Below are 24,174 nucleotides of genomic sequence, written 5' to 3' on the forward strand. Positions count from 1 at the left end.
ACTCTGGTTTCCAAGAAATTCCTGCTTCTGTCTTCCCAGAGCTGTAGAGCCCAGCCCAGCACAGTGTGGCACAGGCCAACAACAATTTGACAAAACTGTAAAACCGTAGGCAGAGTGAAAGGGATAAATGACATCAATCCAGGACAACGCTGTAGAAATCTCCCTACAGGATCTATTCTCTGAGGAATTAAAGGGAATACAAGGCAAATCAATTGGTTTTCATGGAAAATAGGCCTTGTCAAGCAAACCCGATTTCACTCTGTGATGAGATTACAAATTTTGTTGATAAAGGGAACTGTCCAGATGTAATAGGCTTAGATCGTCAGAGCGCTTTTGACTCAGTATGAAATGATATTTGGGTTTAAAATGTTGTGCTATGTAGCATCAATAAAGCATGAAATAAACAGGTTAAGAACTGCCTACCTGACAAATATCAAGAGTAAACCAGTCAGGGGAAGCCAGAGCAGCCCTGGTGAGGTGACATGAAGAGCAGGACTACGCCCAGAACTCTTTGCTGCCATGCTCTGGGAGATGATGCAGATAAAATTGGAAAATGAAGCAAAATCCAGCAAGTCTGCAGAGACTGATAAGATGAGGCTGTGATACCAAAATATCTGGGTCACTGAGGATGGGGGGGGGGGGGTCAGAACTGGCTTGAGTATACACAGTTATGTGTCTAGAAAGGAGAAACTTCTAGAAGAGGGGCTGCAACCCAAAACAGGAGTTGCAATGGCTGGAGGGCTGAATGTGGCCTCACAGAACAAGGATTGGCAGAATGACAAAAAATCTTTGTCTACCAATCAATGGCATGTGGCTGACTTTTCATGCTGTGATGAGGACGTCAGTTCTGGGATAAAATGAAATCTGCTGCAACCTGGAGATCAAGAAATCATGGAAATGTCAAAGACAGAGAGGAAAAACACTACATAAACTATTCAGACCAGACCCAGCCTGTCACACCCAGCTCCCTGCTGCAGGTAGGGGAGATGGGAAAGGATAATCAAGCCTTAGCAGTGCACTCTGACACACAAATAGGCATGGGAATAATGGGCTGTGCTACTTCTAATTTACAGCTTCCTAGCCACTGTAATTTGCAATTTTTCCCAAATGAGACATTTGAATGTTAATTGTCTGCTACCAATTGCAAGATGGGCAGTACATGTCCTGAAAAATAGCACCAGCTCCTTTTGGGAACATTGAAAAACAGCATTGCAATCTCACCTGGGCATTTTAGGGGCTTAATCAACCAAAAATTGCAGTTCTTCTTTTTTTTCTTTTATTTTCTTTTTTTTTTTTTTTTCTTTTTTAAGAACAGCAGTAAGAAGCTGCCAAAAGTGTCTTTTAACCATGTGGAGCTTGCCAAGGTGAGTTCAGCAGTGCTATCTTGAGACAGCTAGACAGCATTATTTTGGAGATTTTGTTGTTTCCTTGCTTTTGGTATTGTTTTGTTTTGTTTTTTTTAAGGAAAAGGGAAAAAAAAGGAAAAAAGAAGAAATACAGTAAGGAAAGAGAAGGATAATGGCAACCTGTAACCTTTCACTAGGAGAGCTGGATCTCCAAGATAAAAAATGCAGGCAGGATCTTTCTGGAGGATACAAGACAGCTCATTGCAGACAAGCCCTAGAATCCATGCCATTCCTCCAGGCCAGCTGGCTCCCCAAGGATGTGCAGACCACCATGGCAATAACACTGCAGTTCTTCTTTCAGCAATAAATGCAACACAGGTGCAGCAAACAGAGCTGAGTGAGCTCTCCAGCAGCAGGAGCAACTACTGCTGCCCACTGCCCCCAGCTCTCCAGATGACTTGGAGCAGCCCACAGGAGGCTGGAAAAAAACCAGTGCAGATGGAAGGAAAAATGGACACTGTAGAGACAAGCAGCTTCTTCTTCAAGTGTTTGAGAATTAACCTTCTTGGCATAGAGCTGGACAAGAGAAATGGTGAAAGAGCAGAAGGAATTTAGTACTGAGAGGACCATGCCTGGTTTGTGTCAGCTCATTTGGCACCACAACCAGGGCCAAGGGAGATTTCTTGTTTGGCCTTTTCTCATGGACTGCCTGTTTCAAGCATCAGGCTGTCTCCTGTCAAGCTTTGTTTCATTTCCCTCTCCAGGGCTACTTTATGCAGGCCATGTTTTCCAGCAGACACCAACAGGAATTTCTGCCTCAGGGAAGTCTAAATTGCAGTGGGATGTGCAGAAATAAACGGGTTTCCTGCCCCACAGTCAGTATCAGGCATCACCTCTTCATTACAATCATTTCTGGTGAACAACAACACCTCACCACCACTGAGGGCACGTGGAGGAAAGCTCTCTCTGTTATGTGGGAGATTAAGTAAGAGGCTTTTTATTAAAAAATGTTGAAAGGGCCCTAAAGGTCTTACACCAGTAATATGTCTCACAGACTGGCATGCAATTCTTTTGTCTTCCCAAAGACAGCAAAACCTGTCCCTCAACCCAAGGACTGGAAGATTCAGGAGAGAATTTCATCAGGGCTGGGAAGGTAACAGGGCTGCTCATCAGGTGGGTGGGATATACCAGAAAATGAATCCTAAATCACATGGTGGGGAAAAGCTGTCCAGGATGTTTTTCCTGTATAGGGGCTAGCAGGGTTGAAATGGAGCTGAATAGTGGGATTTCACAAGCTAGATCTGCATGCTTTTAACCTGAAGCATCCCTGGGCTGAAAGCTTATTTTTCTGTCCACACACTTGCCATGAGAACAAAGAGCTGCCCTGCAGCCAACCCCTTGCAGCTCTAAAACACGTGGCACACACCTTCCCTCTGAAACCTAAAATGTACTGCTCACAACACTAAAGCTAGATGTTGTCCTCTGCTCTCAAAATTCATCACAATGTTTACAGTAGAAATTTTGAGCATAATTATCTCTGTAACCCAGGTCTCTTCTTATTTTAATCATTTCTTGCTCAGTTTAAATACCTAAATGGTTTGCTATACTTAAAAGGTAGCAACAATAGACTCTCATGCAGGCTGGGATCATTTTTCAGCTTTCAGAAAAAGAAAAGCCAAGCCTAAAAACATGATAAATACCTCTGAATTCCAACAGCTTTTAAATGTAAACTTCTCTTGCAAGCAGATTGCATTTATGAAACATGAAAAAACGCACACATCAAAAAAAATGCACCCTTCAGTTATAGAGACTGAGCTTGATGACTTGTGGAAAGACCCCTCAAATCTTCCCTGGGCGTTTGTCACTCTGCTGGCCTGTGAGCCAGCCCATGGTTTCAGTTTGAAATTGATTTATAGGATTCTCATAGAAACTTGAAGAAAGTAGAGTGCTAATTAAGTGTTTTCATCCCTCTGAACATCAGGTAGGACTGAAAGCAGCTGCACTGCAGCGTTTTCCCTGCAATGGCCCACTTACACCTCCTGAAGGCTCCAGACTGAGCCAGGATGGAAAATATATTTCTGCCTTTTGTGTTCTTAGCTGGCTGAGGGGGCAGAGGCTGTGCAGAACTGTGGAGTGCATAAAACTGACTGATGCTCAGACCTGCAAGCACAAAGAGCTGCAATTGCTGCTAGGCCACTGCAGACAGATTTCCCCTGCCAGAAAAAAGCAGGATCCCCATAGGTCAGAGCTGTTATTAATAATGTGGAGAAGTCTCATTGCACACCATAAGTGCTCATTTGACCATGATAAAGACAGTGATGAGAGGAAGCACAGAGGCTTCTCAGCTCAGTGTGAATGCTGCACCTTAAATCACAGAACAAATTAAATTCTAAGAGAAAAATGCTATGAGGCACTTGGCCAGGGTGCCCGAGCTGGAGAGTTATTTACAGTTTCTTTCTTTCAACAGCAAGTTTTCTGAGTGAAGCTAAAGCAAATATTCACTGGGGAATCTAATTTGTAATAGACATTGAATGCTAAAAAAATTTGAAGGCAGAGGAGAGGAGATCAGACATGCTGGAAAGAGATAGCTTCACTCACATTTAAATTATTGACCCACAGACTTTTAAATAAACTCTCAAGAAAAATATATAACAGTTCAAAGTAAGAAATTTGGACATGCAGGATGCATTCCCCCTTGTAATATTCTATCCCCAGCCAACACATTGCATTAGTGCACAAGAACTGAAGATTAAATCCTTCAAAACTGTTATCTCCCTGTTAAAACTTAGGATAAACCCAGAAGAATTTGAATTTTACCATCAAAGCAAAATTGAGTCAAAATGCCATTTAAAAATGGCATAAATTACTCTCCACAAACAGGACTGCAATCTCACAACCAAATCTGTACTTACCAGGTTTTTATTTTTTTAAGTCCTTTGTTTTGAAGTGCACTAACTCCAAGATAACAATTTTCTGAACCTCTAGGTAAGCACCTCACTTCCATTGTGAACATGAAATATGAATAGTTTGACCTGGAGGATTAAAAAAAATAAAATCAGAAATGCAAACTTTCATGTATGGAAACTGTTTAAGCTGAGGGAAATGTGGGCCTGCTGCTGAATGGGGTGGGGGGCCTGGTGACACAGGGCACAGGAAGAAGTGAGGTGTTGAATGAATACCTTCTTAACTTCAGCTTTTATTAGAAAGATCAATTTCAAAAATGTGATAATTTTTAATTTTTTGAAAATTCAATTTGGAAACTTTTGAAAACTTGAAATTTTGAATTTTTTTTTTTTTTTTCTCCAGACCTCAGAGACCAACAGGAAAGTCTGGAGCAAGATGGAAGAGAATCAGGTCAGAAAATGCCAAAACAAACTGGACACACATAAGACCATGGTGGGATGCACTGAACAGTTCAAAAGAGAGGTGGCTGATACATCCCATCCCTGCATCCCAACTCTGTTCCAGTGTTGGAGACAGCTTTGGTTCAGGGCACAGAGCACTGAGCACCTTGGCAGTTTTATGAGCTGGCAGCAAGGCCCTGCTATGTATTTTACCTGTTTGTTTGTTCAATTGATCCTTATTGGTTTGCTTTGGCACTTGGACAAAAAGAAATTAAAATTCTTAAAAATGTCGATGCGGTTGCTTAAGTGAATCCAGCAAATACAAGTGCTGGTCTCAGAAGGAAAACAAACAAGCATGTTAAAATAGCAACACAGCATCAGATGAGTCATATTCATTGAATTTTAGAACAATTTTTATTGGAGTGGACCTCCAGAGGTCAGTTAGCCTATCCATCTGCTCAAAACATGTCTAATCAGATCAAGGGATGCTTGTCAGCTCCTCATGCATTACACTCTCTGTTTTTTAAAGCCTTTTTCACCCCTCTCAGTGCATTACCAAGGAGAAGACAGCTACTACTCCTATTATTTACAGGAAGGAGCTGGCAGAAACAGTTTGTCTGATCAGAGCTGTAAATGAAACACGAACTCTCCCTATGGGTTTTTGAATCATTTTAATGTCAACCTGTTCTGGATCAGCCTTCCAGAGGGAACACAGGATGGAGCTCAGCATGGGGCAGGTAGAGTGGCACTGGAGATGCTCTCCAGCCCTACATCCCCTTGCTCACCATCAGGGCACAACACAGGCCCCAGCACAAGGCAGAGACTGCTGGTGGCCATGGAAGACAATCTCTGAAAGGAAACCCAGACCTTTATCTGATCAGAGCATCTCTCTCAGGTGCTGTTCTCTGCTAAGTGGGATCCCAGGACATAAAGGAATGAAGAACTAACGCTGGGATCACACACAGCCATTCAATCTCCATCTGCTCCAGGAGAACCCAGGGCCATTATCCTGTGCTGTCAAAGCTGCAAATGAGATATTTGGCTTCACTGGTAACGTGCCAGCCTGCCTCAAAGACAGACAGCAAAATGAATGGATCAGGACAGGGGAAACAATGACCCAGATGTCTAACAGGGTCTTGCAAACCATGACAAAAAAAGATAGAGAAGAGCAAAGAGCTCATAAAGAATATTTCTGATTCACAGAACTCAGCAAAAGATTTGGCTGCCCTCATTTGAATTTTTGACTGCAGAAGAGAAGAAATGTGGCATTCACATTTTCTGAAGAATCCTTTCACCCAGGAATTTTCTCCTGGGAAGCTGAGAAGCCTCAGAAAAAAAGGAAAACAATTTAATCTCATTGGCTTCTCCTGTGTTTTGCTCACGTGGAATGTGTTTGGAGATTGTTTACCCACAGGTGATTGTTCCATTGGATTCTGCTGTGAGCTGTTTTCACTCATTGGCCAATCAGGGCCAAGCTGTGTCAAGGCTCTGGAAAGAGTCACGAGTTTTCATTATTATCCTTTTAGCATTCTCTAAGTATCCTCTCTATATTCTTTAGTGTAGTTTAGTATTGTATTCTTTAATATAATATAGTATCATAAAATAATAAATTAGCCTTCTGAGGACACAGAGTCAGATTCATCATTACTCCCTGCCACGAGGGTCCCTGCAAATATAATAAAGAAATAAATTCAAATTAAAAAAAAAAATTAAAAAATCCTGTTCTTGACCATGACATAGGGACCACCAGATAGGAACAAAGCAGTGCTTTTAGACTTCTATGTTTCAAGACAGAGAAGAAAGAGGGGTTCTGAAAAGAGAGAAAAATCTTTCAGAGTTCTGGAACAGATGTCTTATTATAGTGTAAAATGTATCCCAGAGCTCTTCCCTTATTTAATCATATCAATGTAGGTTATCAAATTTACTGAGAAGTGTGAATTCTTCCATCTCAAAAAAAAAAAAAAAAAAGCAAAATACTTTCAGTTCAGCTCTGAAATCTGAACATTTCTAAAAGGAATACAAATATACAAATCAATCACTCAGGAACTTCCCTCAGGACGCAGCAGGATCACTGTCACTGTCAGTCTGCAGCAAGCTGGGTAAAGGATCCATCCTAACTAAATCAGGAGCTGGGAGCCAGATTGAGAAACCACTGGGTAAAGTTTCAAGGCTTGAATTTATCATAGGAGGGGATGATCCAGAGCCATAAGGAGCTGATCCAGCTTTAAGATCTATGAAGGATGGAGTCCTGCTCTCGTTTTGGCAGCAGACAATATCTTGGATGCAAGTGCCCAGAACTCCACTGCATACACTCTATCTGAGCTGAGTAAGTGGGAACACCAGCTGAGGATGCAGCTTATGGGATGGAAATTTACAGAAATGAAACTAATTAGCAGCTTCCCGAGCTCAGCAGTATTCATCTGACTCTGCTGCACTGAGTATGCTGAGAAGGCTTTGGCTGTAATTATGCTGCCCTGCTCATTGCTCCACTGCCCAGACCAAGGTTTATAGAGTGACAGGAAATTTTGGGTTGTTAACCCTGGCTGTTAGTTACTGCTTTTACTTCATCTTTTCCCAGTCACGAGTGATGTTTATGTTTCCTACATGCTTTATGAGGGTTTCACAGTAGCTTTTTAGGCACGGTTTCCATCTGGCAGCATTGCAAGAGAGCCATTGTCCTTCTTGCTTGGTAGGATTCTTTATCTCAAAGGCAGATTCAGAACTGCAAGCTGGGGAGGTCAGCTCAGATTTCCCCTTCCTCACGCCAGCCTTGCTGGGCAAGCCAAGGCACTTCAGTTTCTTCCACATATTCCAGTGTGACTGACACTTCTCTTGGATCCAGGCACCTTTTTCCTTTCACCCAGCAGTTTTACAAGGTGATCTTCAAGGCACCCAGGACTGCTTCATCATTGCTTTGTAAAAGGACACTTATTATCATGTGCTGATTGTATTGCAAACAGGCATTACCCTCACATTATCAGCTGCCTCTGATTTATCACCAGATTTATTATAGTTCCATAATGGGGTCAGATTTATGCTTTCATTTACTTTTATGTCTTAAAGAGACCAGCACATGTTACATTTATCTCCTTTTCCTGATATTTTACTGAAAGCCACTTCTTTGCTGCTTTCTAACCAGAGTTCTCTTTCAAACAATCAAAATATTCTTGCCACACAGAGAGAAACATGGCAACTGACACTTTCAAACAGAATTTTGACTTCACTCACTACAGCATATGCCACAGAAACAGTGTTTTCTACACTAAGCAAGTACATTTGCCAAGAGACAAAAAGAGAAAAAAGAGTGAAATAAGGAAATCTTCCAGTCACCACCACCCTACAGCCTTCTTAATTAACCAGACTCTTAATAACATGAATACCTCTAAATCAGCAGCTATTTTTTTTCACACAGAAATCCTTACACCTCTAAATGTGACAAGTGGAACCTGGCATTGATCCAGGTCGGGTTTTCACAGCACATCTTAATTTGTCATCTCTGGTAGCTCCTGGGCATGAAGTGCACCAGGAACCTCTGCCTACTCTGCTATCCACAGAGTATCAGCTGGAGCCTGTTACAAGCCAGGAATGAGAATGGAAGTACAAAGCAGCAGAGACACAAGCCCCTTCCTGGATGAAGCAGAGCTCTGTCAGAAAAGAATATCTGAGTGCTGTATGTAAGAACTCTGTGCAATATCAGGTCAGGTATAGGCAGCAGAGTTATCCATCTCACTGCCCTTGGTAACATAGGCTATGGCAAGTAGACTCATTTTCATTAAAATATTGGAAATTTGTCCCCATTGCACTTCCAAAATGGAGAATGCCTTGATTTAAGCTTTTCTCTGGCTACAAACATTTCAGCATATATTTTCAAGTAGTTTTCTCCCCATTTCCCTAGAGACTTCTCACTTGAGAAACATTAAATGCCTCCTCATTCTGCTTCCCATATTATCCAGATCTTTTTTATATTACCATGGTTTCAAACTGAGAGGATAGAATTAGAGTAGGTATGAGAAAGTTTTATACAATGATGGTGGTGAAGTTCTGGAACATCAGTGAAGTGAACATTGTTCATTTGCAGTGAAGTGTAAATGCCCAGAGATCACTGAAAATATTCATGGTCATGTTGGACAGGGCTCTGAGAGACCTGGTCTACCTGGAGATGTCCTTGCTCACTGCCAAGCAGTTGGATTGATGACATTTAAAAGGTTCAGTCCCCCTCAAACTGCTCTAGAATTCTGTGATCCAACATTTCTCCCATTTGCTAGATGGGTTCAGAGCCAAAAGGAGTCAAAAGGCTCAGAGCCTGCTAGAGAATGGAGCACATTTGAGTTTTTTGAGAAGCACCAGGCCAGGAGCACTGGGGCCCTGATTTATCCCAGGATCCTGCTTGTCCTGGCTGCTGTACACACTGCCCACCTGCACGTTATGGTCCAATGATAAGAGATGACTGTTATTGTATTTGTGTTCTCCTTAGATGAAGGAAGGAATGAATGATGAATCTGGCTCCATGTTCTCAGAAGGTTAATTTATTATTTTATGATACTATATTGTATTAAAGAATGCTATACTGAACTATACTAAAGAATACAGAAAGGATACTCATAGAAAGTTGAAAAGATAATAATGAAAACTCGTGACTCTCCAGAGTCCTGACACAGCTTGGCCCTGATTGGCCAAAGAGTGAAAACAACTCACACCAGAATCCAGTGAAACAATCACCTGTGGGCAAGCAATCTCCAAACACATTCCACATGAGCACAACACATGAGAAGCAAATCAGATAACTATTGTTTTCCTTTTTTCTCCTCAGCTTCCCAGGAGAAAAATCCTAGGCGAAGGGATTGTTCGGAGAATGTGAATGCCGCACCTCTGCCCAAATTAAGGTGCAAAAGAGGCCACATGCCAAAGTCAATACTATGGATTTCATTTAACAGTAAATGTGAGGTGGAGAGGTAGAAAGATCTAGGAGGAAGGGGGTGGGGAGGGAAGAGAAAGAGAGAGACAGAGAAAGATTAAGTAGAAAGATATCACCATCACGTGGATGCCTGCAGAGTCCTGCTGGTCCTTCTTCACCCTGGTCTTTGGCAGTGGGGGCTCCTGAGTCATTCCTTTGGGGGTATCACTTTTATCCAGTCCAAGTCCTGGCTTTCCACAGAGCATAGATGCCATTCCCACAACTTGGGCTGGCATTTGTGTCTCTTCCCACAGCTTGCCACCATGTGAATGTTAGGCCTGGAATTAACGCCTTCCTGTTTTGCCATCTGTGCTTACCTCAAGTTCCTGTGGTGGTGGCTTATCTTATGGGAACTTCCTTCTTTAGCAGTGCTCTGAGTGTGCAACTGCATCCTTCAAATCCTCACACTGCACTGACAGATGGGGACACTGGACAGCTCCCCTGAGCTCTCCAGTCCGTGCAGATTTGTGTGCATCCACAGAGAGAGGCAGCAACAGGTTTGCCTCAGTCCTGGGCACCAGAAGAATGCAGCAACAAGAGACGACTTGATTCATGCCAGGCAATGCCTGACCACAAAAATTGCTTTGAGCACAGAAAGCACCTTAGAATTCAATGCTGGTTTTGCTTGGCAGTGCTCCAGGCCCCAGGATCACTGTGATGAAATCCAGCATCCCCTGGCACAACAAGGCTCACATCTGCTGCAGGCTCACTGCTGACACCCAGGCCTGAGAGGGAGTTTGGAAAACCCATTTACACAGGCTCCAGACTGACCACGAACCTCACCTCAGTGGCAGGGCAGGTTTTTAGCAGAATAGACATGTTTTGAACACACAAAATCTCCTTGCCACTGAGGGGGCTGCTTCCTAGACCACTGTCACAGTGTGGTTCATACCACCCACCACTACACAGCTGGGACAATCCACCCCAGGTGGACACTCCAGCCAGAGCAATCAGGACAACCTTTCTGGAGCAGCTGGCAGTGGCCCAGGCCATTTGCAACACCATGGCAAAACTCTTCTACGTTTCACATTTCAGTCAGCCTAGAGACACTCCAGATATTTTTACAAAATCTTTTCTCACCTTGTTTTATTTCCTCCTGCTAAACGGAGCTTGGATTACTTAAAATCAATATCGCAAAAAAAAAAAAGTAAATATTACACCTTTCACCAGCTGGACTGAACAATTCTTTGCCCTATTTCAAGGTGAGAGGGAATCCCAAATTTGCCTCTCTGAAGTGCTCACACTGCCCAACAGTGTTTACCTAACTTGGTTTTTTATAAATTTTTGCACAGAATACTGCAACAGACATGGAGAAGCTGTGCTTTGTCAGGAAAGGGTGAAGCAGGCAGTGTTCTTTCAGCTCTCTTTTTAAGCTCTCTGCTGCACAAAGCACAGTGTGGAGGCATAGCACGCTCACTATCTTCACTCAGAGCAGCTCTGGACTTGGTCCACTGATCTCTTCTAGTGTCAATTTATGGTCTAATGACAATCTCTGTGCAATATCCCGCTCTACAGCCTAGGAAATTCAATCTGTCTCTCAACACTCCTGTATTTTCAATCTTCTCTGTCCCACAGAGATGTGCACGTCCACATCTGAGTGTACAAGCTGTCACCTCTCACTTGCCTTTCTTCTTGAGAAACCAGCAGCTCAGTTCCTCCTCATTTCTGTTTTGGGTTTGCTGGCAGGGGATTTTTGCTCCATTTTTTTCTTCCTTTCTGTGTTTCATTTGTTTTTTTGTTGCAACGTGTTTTGCCTGAGCAAGCCCAGGTTAAGCATTGTGAGAAGTCATGGCACAGCTGGAAAAGAACTGCCCATGGGAGAGGAAAAACTCTCAGAAATATAGATATTACAGTGACTGCTGGTGCTGGTGAGCACAGTTTGGGAAAGCAGAATGATTCCCTGGCTTCTTCAGAACAAATTTGGAGGCGCTGAGTTTGCTAACACAGGTTAATAGGAAGATGGGTTTTGGTGAGACAACATCCTTCCACGAAATAAAAGAAGGGGATGATACAATAGAAATTGTATCATCTGCTGACAGAAACCAGGCAAAAGCCAGAGCAAGGCAGAAGCCAAGAAGCAGGGAGACATTGCTGCCAAGAATAAAACCAGTCCTGCACTTCTCAGTGTGCAGGAGCTCAGTGCTTTTGGTAGTCCAGAAATGGGAAGGGACCAGGACATGGCAGCTTCCCAGCACCCCCACTAAATCAGGCTGTTCCTCAGAACCTGCAGCTGCAGGAGTGAGCACAAATGAGCAAGGCAGACACAGGATTGTGTGGGGCTTTACAGCTCTTCTGCCTTTCACTGACAGTCCTGTCTCTCTCCCAGACCTGCAACCTCCCTCCAGAAGTCCCACAGGAGGGTTGTCCAGAGCCTCAGGGGCTCAGATGATTTTCCATCTCAGTTTTCTATGCTGGTGTTCCTAATGGCTTTGAAAATCCTAATGTTATGGGAAGTTCCAGAACTACCCCATCTGCCCTCCTTTGATTTACCCCTTAATTTGTAGCTCTTGGTTTACATCAACACAAAAGCAAGTCTTTGTGAATAATAGTCACAGTAAATATAAACTATTTGTATTAGTTTATATAAATAAACTAATAAATAGTTCATTTATTAGTTTAAATAAATAAATAAATAAATAACATTTTATTATTTTAGAAATATAAAATAATATATTTTGTTATATTGTTTTATAATATAAAATAAATAATATTTTATATTATTATTTTTATTTTATTATTTGAGAATAATAGTCACAGTAAATATAAACTATTAGTTTATATAAATAAACTAATAAATAGTTCATTTATTAGTTTAAATAAATAATTAATATTTTATTATTTTAGAAATATAAAATAATATAATTTTATATTATTATTATTTTTATTTTATTATTTGAGAATAATAGTCACGATACATATAAACTATTTATATTAGTTCATATAAACAAACTAATAAATAGTTTATTAGTTTAAATAAATACGTAATTTTTTATTATTTTAGAAATATAAAATAATATAATATTTTGTTATTTTGTTTTATAACATAAAACAAAATACTACTACTACTACTACTACTAATAATAATAATAATAATAATAATGATGATGATGATGATGATGATGATGATGATGATGATGATGATGATGATGCCAGCATTTCCTGCAGGGTCAGCCATGCCTGCCCCAGTCTCCTGCTGCACACACTACAGCCAACAGAGTCAGCACCCAAAGGCTGAGGAAAGACACCAAGACAGATTTCATCCCAGGGATGGGAAAAAAAGATGGATCACAATCAGATTTGGGAGACTGGGGTGCATGGCTGGGCAGTTTTTGCTAAAACACTCAGTCAAGCACTTGGGCAGCAGGGAAATGTCAATGCCAGAGACTTTGACTGGCTAATTCCCTGCCACCAGCCAGAAGAGAATTAAAATTCAAGAGCAGACCTCAGCTCTGCCTTTCTTTGTTGTCTGGATGAAGAGACATTGGCAGAGGCTGAGAAAGCCTCACTTGGTGGTCCAAGGGGCAGCATGGAGGCAACAGGAGGAAATCAGAGGAAGAAAACAACAACAAAAAAAGGCAAATGGTGATCAAGGAGAGCAGGAGCTGGAGAGGAACTGTCCTGAGCATCATCTTGCCTGACATCCAGAGTGTGCTGTGTCAAACACAGAGGGGTGAGACTCAGTGAGGAAAGGGTGTCTGAAGCCCAGACTGACAGAGAGGTGTGGAACACTGATCTCCAGCTCACCCCAGGCCTGACAGAGCACCCTGCTTTCCTGAAACCACTCCTATGAGGAGCCCTCGCCTCTGAATGCCTTAGAAACTCCAGGAGCTACAAGAGGGAGGAGAATGGTACAAAATCCAAGGCAGTGCAGGATTATCAATGAAGCACAGCTGATGGGAAAGAGCAGGAGAGCCCAGCAGGCCAAAGGGAAACACTGCTGGCCTTTGGAGAGGGCTGGAAGTGAATTAGCCCCCACCTGGAAGAAGGTGAAGGACTTCCATCTTCCCTTTCCTACCTGCAAAATCTTGCCCTGGGTAATGGCTGATTAAACACTGCAAACTGCATTATTTAAGACACTGTTGCTGTGATACAAAGAGAACTTCTTTCAGAGCCAATACCTGACAAAAACAAGCACCCAGAGATACTCAGAGCTCCTGGAGAAGGAATTTAAATTGGTCAGGAAGAGCCTCTGAAAACCAATGACAATGTCCATTTCAAGAAGCAACCCCATGGAGAGCTATGTTATTCCTCACATGACCAGCTCTATTGACCCAAACCACACTGAATTATGTTTTGTTTTTAGTAAGGAAAGCTAAGTCAGCAAAGGCCCTTTGCTTGTTATTTGTGCTTTCTGTAACTATCTTGAAATATTGGAGGATACCCAAAAGGGGAAGATACATACATACATATATATATATATATAAAGATAAATAAATAAATAAATAAATATATAATTTATTGTTTATGATGTCTGCTTCAGACAGCACTGTGCCAGTATTTTGTGAAAAAATGACATAATAATCTTTTATGTACCAGATGCTTCAAGGTGAACCAACTAAAGAAGCTGCAAAGATTGCTGAAGGATTTATGATCCAAAATCCTTGTGGCCATTGCCAGGTCTGAGGAACAAATTCTTCCTCGATGTTAGGACAGGTTTATTTAGTTCTTTGTGACCAGCTCTCCTTTCCTTCACCACAAGTTAAGAAAACACACAAGAATATTTAAACCACAATTTTTCTTTGGGTAGTGACTGTCCCATCTTGAGTGTGCACAACACTTCTGACCCAGCTGCTGAATGCCTGCTTTGATTTGGGTCCAGTAGAGAGGGTTTGGGGGGAAAAAAGGAATATTGAGGGCACAGTCACAACAAATTACCTAGGCCAGACTCTGAGAAGGGCTTGTAGCTCTCTCTCCATGGGTAATCTCTCTAACCAGAGCTCTCTCCCCTGTCTCTTCTCTCTTTAGCAGTTTTAGTTTTTTGAGCTACAAGGTATTTTTTTTCCTGCTGAGTACTGGGTTAACAAAAGCAGGAAGCATATATTAGCAGAATTCTTTGGAGACCACCTACAGCAGTGAGATGAACAATGGGCCCTGAACCATGACTAATTTGTAGCCCAGAAATACGTTGTATTTTTTAAATGTAAAACTGTTACTCACACTTAATAGTTTATTTGAACCAAAACCATATTATTATCCCCTCATTATTTTACCTGGTATATTTTAGACAACTTATCTCAGGGTTGCCATAGCTACCTGCTGAGTGCCTTTGACTGGAGTGTTTGCAGTAATCAAAATTAAAGGCTTCTTACAAAAAGAAGTATGCTCTGACTAAAGAGGAACCTGGGCAAAATTGCCCATAATTGTATTCTTTTGCTCAGTGCTGCTGCTGTCGGGTGAGCTTGTGTGGTTGTTTGAAGCACAGCTGGAAAATTAAACCCACTCAAGCTGCTCCCTTTCCCCTGCCTCTTCCAATAATGGGGGAACACTAGAAGATTGAGAGTTGGAATAACAATTTACTGAAAATGGCAATAGCCACAATAATATGAATAACAGTGCACAAAAGAGAGAAAGGGTTTTACCTACAGAAGGGTGCTCACCACCGAACAAACAAAACCAAACACACTTCAGTGGTAACTACAATCCTTAGTCTCAAAAATCACATGGAAATAAAAGTTTGGAAAGGACTCTGGAAGTTTGTAGTCCAACCTGCAGCCTGTAGTGGGTGCAGCCAGGATCAGGATCTTGTCCAGACAGATGTCAGAGATATCCAAGGACAGAGGGGACAGAGGACAGTGCCTGGCACTCCTCAGTGGCATCCAGTGTAGGGACAAGAGGCAATGGTGACAAACTGAAACACAGGAAATTGTGTTTGAGCACAGCAAGCACTTAGGAGTGACCAAGCCCTGGCAGAGGTTGTGGAGTCTCCAGCCTTGGCAGCTGTGCAACCAAGGAGTTCTCCACTCATCCCCTCCTAAGGATGAGAAGAAGGTGGCCCTGCCTGAGCAAGGGGGTGGCATGGCTCCAGAGGTCCCATCTAACCCCAGCCACTGTGAAATTCACCATCAGGGATGCAATCCCACAAACCCTTGAAAGGCAGGCAGGACAGACACTTTGAGACCTTCAGTTTAAAGGACAAATGCCACCAAAGGCAGGGGGAGTCCCCACTGACCTTCTTATCAGCATCTCCTCCAACAGCTCTCTCCAAAACTGAATGTCTCCAACACGCCTAAGCTGGCCTAAGCCACAATGCCAAACCCTCAGGAAGTGCAGGATGCATCCAGGCTCTGCCACTGCACCTCTGAGTGACACCCTTAGCTCCTGGCCCTTCCCTGTTCCTCTATTCCCCCTTTGGGTAGCAGACTGGACACGTCCCTGAGCTCTGATCAGGTGGCAAGGACTTGTGGGGACAGGGAGAACTGCCCCAAGGACTTGTGGGGACAGGGAGAACTGCCCCAAGTCCCCCAAAGCAGGGACACCTGAAATAGCTCAGCTCTCCACAGCAATGTTTCAGGATACCTCAGTATGCCTCTAAATATTTTACTTTTGCAAAGAAGCGAGAGCAAGTAACTTAATACTTTTGTGACGAAAGCATTTTCAATTAAACGGTTTTAATTTAGGGCATTTCATGCCCCGCTGGAACCATCCAAAGGAACTGCAAGCAGTTAGACAATTAAAATGAAGGTCACTGCAAGTCCATACTAAACAGCCATCCTGACAGAGTACTGAAGTACAGAAGAGCTGGACAGTGCCATTAAAACAGTTTGCACAAACACAGCTCTGCTGGGTTAGGGACAGACTTTTGGAAACAAATCAACAAGGCAACAGGTTGCATTCAAGGAACATTTTGGTTTTCCACTGTGGCTAAAAGCAGCCCTAGGATGGAGTGGATCTGAATGTTATCAGCTTGTCCCCCCCTCTGCAGCACCTGTTGGCAAGCATCCCTGTCTAGGGCTCACCTTAGAGACTTGTGGCCTCTACAGAGGAGAAAGCAGGCTCCAGAAACCTACTGTAATCCAGAGCAGGAGATGTGAAAACTTTCCTTTATTTTACCAGATAAAACATCCCTGCAAACAGCAGCAGCAGCCAGCTGGCAATGTAGGGAAAAGTGAGTGGGGAGCTTGAAATACTGAACAGGTCCCTTGGCAGGGAACTGGACCCAGGAGTACACAGCCTCCCCCTGCCTCTTGATGGAAGGTGTGTAGAAATGAGCCATTTGTCCTTTACCTCCATTCATTCAGCTTTCTGGAAATGAGAAACAAGCAAACAATTTAAAAAAAACCACAAACCCAAACCTCTGCTGATTGTGCTGTTATGGGGCCTGACACATTAATAAGGCAGGAAAACAATTTCTGCTCTAAAAATATGGAGTTGATTTGCCTCACACCCACATAACAACCCATGTGCCTGAAGCAAACCAGCTTCAAAAAGTCATTCCCCCTGTGCAGTGTTTAGCACCCTGAGTCACCTCTCCAGAACTGCAATCCCCTGATGCCCTGGTCTCCAGACTGCCTGAATTTCCACTCTCCTCAGGCTTCTTTGATTACTTACTCTAAAATTAATCTGAAGTAAATGACTCCTTGAAATGAACTTTTTTGGGAAAGTTAAATGTCAGCCTTTCCTAGTGCCCACTTCAGCACAGATTTCAGGAGGAATTATTGGCTCCCAGTGCTGGTGTAAAAAGCCAATAATGCTCATTAGGTTATCCACTGCCACAGCTGAGGGATTGTCCCAGTGAGGAAACCCTGGCACGTTGCCCAGGTGTCGTAGAGGTCTGTGTCCAAGGTACATTTTGATCCTAATGGCTGGACAAAAGCCACCCCCCTGGCTCCCATACAGGCACAAACCAAGTGTGAAACCCAAGGCAGTGCCCTCACAGTCTCCTTGGGCTGGGGGACCAATGTACAAGACTCAACCCTGAACACTCACAGCTTTACTAAGGGGACCCACAGACCTGTTTCATTATTTTGCAGCTTTTTTTGCAAAAAGATGGTTTTCTGCTTGCACAGAGAATAAGAGGAATCATTGGTGGCTCTTTTTGCTCTCTATTTGCTCAAAAAGCCCATTCATACATGAATTTGTGCTCTGCAGAGGCATGTCTAGAATTACAAACCAGCTCTACTTTATCTGTGACACACCAAGTTCACTGGTGGCCAGCTCAACAGAAATCTCAAGATTTAAGACACAGGAACCTGCACTTTTACCCCCTGACCAAGCCCTACCCTCTCCCTGACCCCACTGAATGGGGCACAGATAGAAACTCCCACTGAGCTTCCCAACACTGCTGCCATAAACCATCCCTCTCTGGATCAGTGATTCCATGCTCAGCAGAGAAACCTGGGAAGAGCACAGCCCACTTGCCTGGCATGACAGGATTGTGTCCAAAGGCTGACAAAGCTGCAGGAGATGGGCTTGCAGCACAAGCTCAGAGACACAATTTGTCCTGTCATGACAAGAAGCTGCACTGCCACAGCTCTCACCCCCACCACTGACACCAGGGAAAATCCCATTTTTTTCCCTGGGCAGGGAGCTGACTGCAACAGGCACTTAGAGGGATTCATCCTTAGAAGAGGATGGGTGGAGAAGTCCTGAGAACTCATCTGGCAGCTGAAAGGCACCAACATGAGGGAGAGAGGCTGGACTGCCTTGCTTAGCCCTGTGTTCCAGGTTAATGGTTCATTCAGCTGCTGAACCAAAGTTCACTCCATGCAGGAGCTGCAGTGGCTCCCAAGAGCTGTAGGGTACAGGACAGACTGGGGAGATGGGTAGAAGACAATCCCATTTCTATCCCATGCCTACACCTCCCTAGACTACTGGAGCCACTGCTGAGGGACCAGGAAAACAACATTTCACAGGCGCTGCTGTCTGTCACTGGTAGGAAGAATGCAATTCCACAGTTCCCACCAACTCCTGCACCCTGTGCTGGACTTGTCCAAATGGCCAGAAAAAATTAATGTGTTAATCTTCCCCATCACAAGAAATTATGGTAAAGGAGATAACTCTCAGACCCAAAAGCAATAGAGGTAACCAGTGCAACAAGCCCTGAGGGAGAAGAGGGAGCAATGCTAGATGATTGCTGAAGGAGCAGAGTTAGCAAAGTACTGAAGGTCCTAAAGCTAGAGGCTTGAAAGGGAGAACAGCTTAGCACAACCCCTGTGAGCCACCCTTGGCAGCAATAGGCTGATGGGGAGTGATTTTGGGAGGTTTTGCCCGTGGATTTTTCTGGAACCAGTCTCCCTGATGGTGACATCTTTGCTTTAAGGGCTGCAGTTCTGCCCTTTCACCCTCGTGTATATCCCACTCCCAGCTCAGTCTCTAGGAGATGGGCTGCTCATCTTTGCTTGTTGTGTCTCACATTTACAGCTGCTGCCCTCTCCAGCATCTCTTCATATACCAAACCTCCACATTCTGCTCCAGAGCCACAAATGTGTCTGAACAGACAAATTCAGCACTGGCAGCCTGTTCTCCAGCACCTCTATGCTGCTCTGCACCTCTCCTTGAAAGGATTTTTTTACTGCACAAGTGAAGCTTGAAGAAAGGAGCTTTCCTAACAGAACCTTTTCATGCAAGTTTTCTCAGTGAAACACAAAGCATAGCTCGTGTTCCTGTGTGTGAGCATGAAAACTGCTGCAGTAGGTTTTAAGTCTTTTCATCAAAGCAGTTTTTCCAGCATGGTCTGTATAATGAACATCAGTAAAAAAGCAGGTCTATTGAAAAGTTGTCTTCAATGTCACCATGTAAAAAAAAAATCTGCAATTTTTCTACCTTTCCCATCCCATGTTGAACTTCAGGCACCTTCTAAATTTGCTTTTTTTTTTTTTTTTGCATAGTCTTCTTTCAGGCCTGTGGTAACTGGGAGAAAGGACAGTGTAAGGAGATTTTCTTACAGCTTTCATAACAGCTCAAATACTGAGCTGCAGAAGAGAATAACAGACTAAAAATCAATGCATTAATTGAGCCTCAGGTAAAATTCAGTCGTACAGTGTTCTGTACAGGAGCACTTCATAAAAGTAAATGAACAGGACTCATTGGGAAAAAACAGGTTGTTCATCTCACAAAAATATACACCTTAGGTTCACAAAGAAAAGTTCTCTTCACAGTTCAGAAATCTCCCCGGTTAGCCCTGAGCACTGAGAGCACAAATCAAGTTCTCTCTGCTCCCAGGGCACACACTTTTGAAACAATTCTATCTAGAGGTTAACACACAAAGCAATCTTGCACATTTTTCTTAGGGCACCATCACAAGTATGGAAAAAAATGCTTTGGAGTGAAACAGACTGCAACTAAAATAAGGAAAAGACCAACTTTGGTAAGCTGCCAAGTGACATCCCTGTCACAGTGATCTAGAGTACATTTGTTTTCCAGCAATACCACAACTGTAACCCCATCATCTGTCATTCCAACCCTTGGCTTTCAAGGACAGCCACACATCAAAGCAACCAACAGACACCGTGGTGGAGGAAGAAATATTGAGCTACGAAGAGATGGTAGACAAGCACATTTTCCTGGGATATTTTTCTGGGAGCTGAGGCTGCTCAGCTCAATGCAATTTGACCCAGTAAGACCATGATCTGCAGTTCATAAAGCACGTAAATGAGTTTCACAACCTTGCTCATCATCCATTCCAAATCTGCCCCTTGTGCCACAGGGGCTCCCGGTCTGTCCTTGTCCCTCTGACCTCTCACAAACACAGCTGTGTGTCAGGCACCATGGAAATGGGCCCCTTCTTACCCCCAGCTCAGCAAAGCAGCCCCTCCCTGGGCTCCATGGGCAGCCAAAGCTTCAGGCTCTTTATTGTAAATAAACTATTCTGTACCTGTCACATGTGAAAAGGAGAACAGAGTTTCAGGGGGAAAAAAAGTTAGTCTTTAGTGAGCACCAATTTGAATTAGCTAAATATTGTGACAGACAATCTGCATATACACAAAGTGGGTTTTGTGTATTCAAACATCAGCTGCTGGAAAACAACAAAGTTTTATTTTCTACACAGGAGGAAGAATAGATAAACTTCTGCATTCTGTTAAGTACCTCCATTATAGCATGAAAACAGCACAGCAAGAGTGAGTGTTTGTTTAAAACAGCTTAACTGCAACAGAACACCCAAATCTTCTTAGTTGATAATGGAAATGGTTTGGGTATGATTATCCATTTCAAACATATTTATGTCATATTTCAGAGAAAGGCAAAACTAATGTTAGAGCAAAAGAATACTTTAATGTACAATTATCTTGACTCTTGGAGCAAAGAATATTCCTATTAAGTCTACCACCTGTGGTTTAAATTTCACATTTGCTTTACAATTTTATATTTTAAACAGGCTACCTCACAGGTATTGGGGGGCTGCATCAAAGAGATTTTATACCTCCTAGGTGTAATGCTCAGTAGCTGTTTTTCTTCCACTAATTCACCAAGCCTGATTCTCTGGGGGCTCACAAGTGATGTGTTCAAGGACCATATGGAAGTTTGGGTGTGGTATTTCCGGGGTCCCCTATTGTTGGGAGGAAATGATGAATCTTGCTCCATGTTCTTAGAAGGCTAATTTATTATTTTTTGATATGTATTATATTAAAGAATGCTATACTAAATTTTACTAAAGAATAGAGAAAGGATACAGACAGAAGACTAAAAGATAATAATTAAAAACTCATTACTCCTTCCAGAGTCCCGACACAGCCTGACCATGCTTGGTCATTAAGTCAAAACAATTCCCATGAAACCAATGAAACAATCACCTGTTGGATAAACAATCTCCAAACCACATTCAAAAGCAGCAAAACACAGGAGAAGCACATCAGATAATATTGATTTCATTTTTCTCTGAGGCTTCTCAGCTTCCCAGGAGAAGAATCCTGGGCAAAGAGAAATTTCAGAAAATATGATGGTGACGGTTTGGGAGGGTTTTGTCCTGCTAGTCCCATTGCCATATTTCTCTCAGTTTAACTTACATCTCTCCTCTTGCTAACATTTCTCAGTGGTCAGTGGGAAGGAAGCAGAATTTAAAAAACCAAGTGACAAATCTCGTCACTTGGTTTTTTAAATTCTTGCATGACAGCAACGGCCACACAGAAAAAATTGAAATTTCCCTACACTCTGGAGCCTGCTGTTTCCCCTCCTCATTTTCACAAACTTCCCAAGCCCTTTTCTTGACATCTTTACAGAGATCCAATGCTCTCTGTGAGCAGATGGCATCAAGCTTGGGAATCTTACACTGCACTGTTACATCAAGCCCTGTCTGACCCAAAGCTGTTCCCAGCAGTATCATTTGCTTTCTTGGAATAAGCAGCAAACCCATCTTCGGAGATTTTAGGCTCTTGTATAGCCTCTAGCGTTGTTTAGGCAAGAAGAAGAAAATGCATAAGCCAGATTTTCTTGGATTTTGTTGACAGGGTGTATCTCAACATCTTACTTTATTCAAACTGTTACAGAGAAAGCAATTTATCTGAGAATTCCAAGCCTGCTGCTCCATTCAGTCCCCCGTCCTGAGAGTACAAGTTGGCTTTCTCCTCTCATTATTGCCAGAGGGATACATTTTCCCTGTCCTCTACTTCCTTCCCAAGTTCTGTGCTCTCTCCCTGCTCTCTCCAAAACACAGAGAACATCATGATCTGCTCCATCCTTAGGTCCCACACTTTCCTCTAGCCTGGCCCTTGGATAGCAGCTTTCACACAATCAGCCATCAGGGTGCAGGAAAAAAATTTCATGGCTCCTTCAGCTGCTGTGAGTGAAAGGTACCCACAGGACACATCAAGAGCAGCAAGGTCTTCACTGTCATATTTTCTGAAAAATCCCTTTGCCGGAATTTCTTCTCCTGGGAAGATGAGAAGCCTCAGAGAAAAAACAGTGTTATGTCATTTGCTTCTCCCTGTTTACTCCTCTGGAATGTGGTCTGGAGATTGTTTCTCCAACATGTGAATTGTTTTTAATTAATGGCCAATCACAGTCCAGCTGTGTTGGACTGAGGACTCAGTCGTGAGTATTTATTATTCATTCTTGTTAAGCCTTCTGTCTGTATCCTTTCTCTTTCTTTAGTATAGTTTTAGTATAGCATTCTTTAATATAATATAATATAATATCATAAAATAATAAGCCAGCCTTCTGAGAACATGGAGTCAGATTCTCATCTCTCACCTCATCCTGGGGACCCTCACAAACTCAACAAAGGTCCATGTTTGTATGTGGAAGAAAACTGTTCTGTTCATGACCCAACACAGCAGAGATGTCTGTAAAACAGGCTCAGCTGGAAGCTGAATTAGTTCAGCACACCCCAGCCAGGAATGAACCTGTAGATATCAGGGACTTTGTTACCACAGCTTTGGATGGGTCTGCAACTTTCCCCATCAGACACCAGCTCAGGCTGTGCATTTGCCCTCATTTTTGCACAGAAGTCATCAAATGCAATGACTTTTAGTCCAGGCAGAAGAAAACTGCCTCAGTCCATGGCCTCACTGCAATTCATGCCTTACCAGTGAAGCAGCCACAGACACACTTGGTTTGACCTGATGAGTTCTAACTAAAGTTTTGCATGCCAGATAAATGTCTTGGCCTGGGTTTTGTTGGCTGCACTGACATGGAAGGGATGAGACAGTGGTGAAGCTCCACAGGAGGGGGTTAGAGGAGGAAGAACCTCTGCTTTGCAGGGGTGCCATTTGAGTCTTCCTTCTGCTCCATGATTCCTGTGCCCCTGAACTCCTGAGTGAGGGAAGTTTTCTGTCTCTGCCACTCAAGTTTGTGCTTTGTGACACAGAATCAAAAATTGGGCTGCACCATTGTAGCAGAAGGTGCAAACTGATGGAGCATTTTGCAAAGAAGAGCAGATAGAAGGAATCCAGAAATTCTGCTGGGGACAGTGTGTGTGTGCTTAGCACTGGTGGTGATGCAGCAGGGTCCATCAGCAGCTGCCCCAACCCAGGCTTAACTCCTGTGGGAGGCTGGAGATGGAGAAGGAATCTTCCTGCCTGAAGGAAGCTGTTGGAGAAGTGCAGGTGGAGATGGGAAGTCTGCACAGCATCAGATGCTATAGGAAAGAGAACAGAATTTTCTCCAATTCTTCAAACACCCAACAACACAGCAGGAAGAAAATTCAGAGGCTGTACTCAGTGGGTTGGGTAAAAAAAGACTCCTGTGATGGAAAAGGCTGTAAGTTGGTGACTTCAGGCATCAGGGAGAAGGTTGCTGCTCCCCTTTCAGGTCAGCAATTACAGAATAGATTTAGTGCCATGATGCTGACATCATGAGAGGCTGGGAGTTGCTTTCTGAGCAGTGTTGGAGGCAACTGAGCCTAAATCATATAGTGGCACCACAAGAGAGAGTGAAGTGAGTGGTGAGTAACAGCAATGGGTGTCTCCCTGCTGGGGAAAAAGCACTCACATATTCTTCTTTTAAATGGATGTGTCTCTGAAGTGCTTGGGCCCTAATCCATGCAGCATGGGCAACAAACAGGAGGAATTGGGAGCCTGAGTGCACTCCAGGGTTAGGAACTCATTTGGATCACTGTCACACGGTGCCTGCAGGCTCACGTGCCTGGAGGGCTTTG

General features: G+C 43.2%; 1 long non-coding RNA gene across 1 annotated transcript in view; it reads right to left on the minus strand.

Annotated features, from left to right (window-relative positions):
- Positions 1-4,255: 4,255 nt before the first annotated feature.
- LOC143693628 (uncharacterized) overlaps positions 4,256-24,174 on the minus strand; it is a 37,672-nt gene continuing 17,753 nt past the window's right edge. Inside the window, exon 4 of the long non-coding RNA XR_013181542.1 lies at positions 4,256-4,378. This is a non-coding gene — a long non-coding RNA (uncharacterized LOC143693628). The remainder of the gene's footprint in view (positions 4,379-24,174) is intronic.

The sequence above is a fragment of the Agelaius phoeniceus genome, chromosome 3 (genome assembly GCF_051311805.1).
Source record: "Agelaius phoeniceus isolate bAgePho1 chromosome 3, bAgePho1.hap1, whole genome shotgun sequence".
NCBI classification, from domain to species: Eukaryota; Metazoa; Chordata; class Aves; order Passeriformes; family Icteridae; genus Agelaius; species Agelaius phoeniceus.